Consider the following 3,497-nt stretch of genomic DNA (forward strand, 5'->3'; position numbering starts at 1 on the left):
GCTGTTTGGCGGCATAGCGCTGTAGTCTGGATGCTCCGCGGTCGACATCAAAGGCATTTGTTGACCTCCCCTGTAAACCTCATCCCACGAGGCATAACGGGGAGGTCGACAATGCCTTTGATGTCGACCACGGAGCATCCAGACTACAGCGCTGTGCAGCCAAACAGCTGATCGGCACAGTGCGGCAGCCATTTTAATTTAAATGAAGCAGCGATTATTTAAATCGCCTCTTCATTTCCCTTTGCCTACAACCCTAATCTACTTGGCTCCGTTGATGGAGCCATGTAGTCTAGACGTGCCCTATGTGACAGTTCTTGTACAGCCAGGCTGTACTTACCAACTAACATTTTGTGCATTCATATTTAAAACACAGGTCCAAAATGTAGGGTTTATAAAACCCAATGTAATATATAGAAGTGATTGTGATTAAAAAAATTGTAATAGTGGATATTTGTTTAGATCTGGAAATGTCTCTGTAGTAGAGTTTGCAATCTGAACAAAGTAGCAGTATGTTAGGACAGAAAAATGGAAAGACAGACTATTTTTTTCATTGTCCAGACAGAAATGAGGTAGCAAGTCAATTATATACAGCATTGTGGTTCTAAAACAGGTAGAGAACATTTTTTGGGTCAGGGGCCAATGACCCCCAGAAAAATCTGTTGGGGGCCATACACAAGTGAGAAGTGGGGGAAAAACCCCTGACTTTGGCCCTTGATTGAGCAGAAGAAAAATTTGTATATTTCCTGATGTTTTAAATATTTTACAAATACCTTTATAATGCAGTTTTACTTTTCCAGATGACACAGATTTATTTAAAAAATGGAAATTTGACAAAAAAATGCAGAGTCTGTATTTATGTATACTGGATATTTTAATAAATCTATCTAAAATATATGGGGTAGTGGGTACCCCTTTTCTTATTCTATATAATCCACCTTTAACTCAACACTGGGACGTAAACGGTGGGTTGAACTGGTGCCAAAAGAAATGGAAGAAATTACTTTGTGCAATAGTGATGTTTTTATGATGTGTCCCCTCTATGGATCTTCCACTGTAAATGTGTATGGCTACATCTACACTGGGGAACTATTTCAGGGTACTGGAGTATTCTGAAATAGCTATCCCGCGTCTTCACAGCAAGCCTGTTATTTTGGGCTTGCTATTCCGACGTCCCTGTAAACCTCATTGCACGAGGAGTAAGGGATGTTTTGGTGTAGCGGGTTATTTCGAAATTTGGTGCTGGGTAGCTAGCGCCAAATGACAAAATAAACTATTTTGAAATAAGATTCACTATTTGCGTAGCTTGCATGGTGTATCTTATTTTGAACTACAGTGCAGGGTAGACATAGTCTGTGTCCCTGTGCTACTGACTGCAGAACTTTGGTGGCAGTGTCTTTTCAGACCATGCATTGAAACCCTCTTCCAAGTCCTTCTCAACCATATCTAGCTAGAGACAATGCTATCTGTTTGCAGATTAATTCCATTAGAATTGCTATTTTTTAGTTTCCTTCAAAGCTTTGTATTTGTTGTTTTCCATTTTATTTGACCCCGCCTTAAAACAAAAACAAAAGAGAACAGAGTGGGGAAAAAAAGAGAGCATATCTTTTGCTAACCCTTAGCGGGTGGAAAACTTCCCTGGATAAGAGTATGGCTATGTCTAGACTGGCCAGTTTTTCCGGAAAATCAGCCGCTTTTCCGGAAAAACTTGCCAGCTGTCTACACTGGCCGCTTGAATTTCCGCAAAAGCACTGACTTCCTCCTGTAAGAAATCAGTGCTTCTTGCGGAAATACTATTCTGCTCCCGTTCAGGCAAAAGTCCCTTTTGCGCAAAGCTTTTGTGCAAAAGGGCCATTGTAGACAGCTGAGATTTGTTTTCTGCAAAAAAGCCCCGATCGCGAAAATGGCGATCGGGGCTTTTTTGTGGAAAAGTGCGTCTAGATTGATACGGATGATTTTCCGCAAAAAGTGCTTTTGCGGAAAAGCGTCCATGCCAATCTAGACGCTCTGTTCCGAAAATGCTTTTAACGGACAAGTTTTCCGTTAAAAGCATTTCCAGAAAATCATGCCAATCTAGATGCAGCCTGTGTGTGTATCCCAAGAATTTATCCCTGTGACTGGTGGACATTTGAGGTGTGTTTGCTGTCTGGGAGAGGAGCACATTCCAAAAAATGAAGCTTGTGTGAGCAACTGAAGCCCAGATCCAGCAAAGACAGAGAGCTAAGATTCAAACTCCTACTCATGGAGCTGGCCCTTCAACCCCTGGTGTACTGACAGGAGTTCTCATCACAACTCAACTTTGATGGGAGGTGAGCTCAGAAGAAATGAGCCACTCATATGAAACCTGTCAGAAAAGGTGAGTGAATCCCAATTGTGAGCCCTGATAAATATCAGTACTGATAGCATCAAAGCCCTTTTAAATCTGAGACCTGGGGTATACATAGTACTGAGCTAATGGAGCAAATGGCTACTCAATAAGGGTCTTTTGGCAGTATCAATCAGAGAAGGGATGACCTATTTGAAGACACGGGCAAAGCCCGCCCACTTTCTAAAAGCCCCTCCCCCAGCCTTGCGGGAGGGACGACTGGACCTGTGGTTCAATTAATTACTTGGGACAAATAATGAAAAAAGGGGACAAGGAGTGCGGTCTAGAGGTTTATAACTAGGGAACCGGATGGGGACACTGAGCAGAGAACCCCGGACAGTGCCCACTGCTCCTCAAAGCTATCGATGGAGCCAGTGGACGCCGCCCAGAGGAACTCTGCCCGGATTTGTGACATAAGGGAGGAACGGAAATAGGCCCCACAGTCACAGAGAACCCCCTCGTCCAACATCTTACTCCTGGTATTACAGATGGTATTTGCTAGAGCCAGGAGTAGGTTGACGAGGAGGTCTTGCGACTTTGTGGGGCCACGGATAGGGTGTGCATAAATGAAAAGGTGGGGGGAAAAGTGCAGCCAGAACCTCAATAAGAGGTTCTGGAGGAGCTGGAATAGGGGATGCAACCTGGCGCATTCCAGATAAAAGTGTGCCAGGTTCTCCTTCATGCCACAAAAGGGGCAGGTGTCCGGGATTGGGGTAAACCGCGCCACGTACATGCCCGTGCTCACGGCTCCGTGAGGGAGCCGCCAACTGATATCCCCAATGGGCCGCGGGATTAGATCGGAATAGACGCTGGCCTATCGGGGTTCCCCACTCTCTATAGGTCTTAGATTGTCCCGCCACTTAGAATCGGGGCGGGACACGAGGGTGGGGAAATGCAGGGTGTGGAACATGAGCGTGTACAGATGTTGTCTTGGCGTGGCTTGAAAATAGACTGGCTGCATATTTTGCAGCCGGCTGGGGGTCCAAGGATGGGAAGGCCGGGGGGGGCCTGCGGAACAGGGGCCGGATAATAAGAGACAGAGGCTTTGCAGGAAGGGAGGGGCGGCAGAGAAGGGATGAGGAGCGGCCAGTCAGGGCAAAGCAGGCTCATAGATAAAAAGAGCTGCAGGGCAGAG

This window comes from Pelodiscus sinensis, chromosome 10, assembly GCF_052426305.1.
Source record: "Pelodiscus sinensis isolate ZL-2025 chromosome 10, ASM5242630v1, whole genome shotgun sequence".
Taxonomy (NCBI): Eukaryota; Metazoa; Chordata; order Testudines; family Trionychidae; genus Pelodiscus; species Pelodiscus sinensis.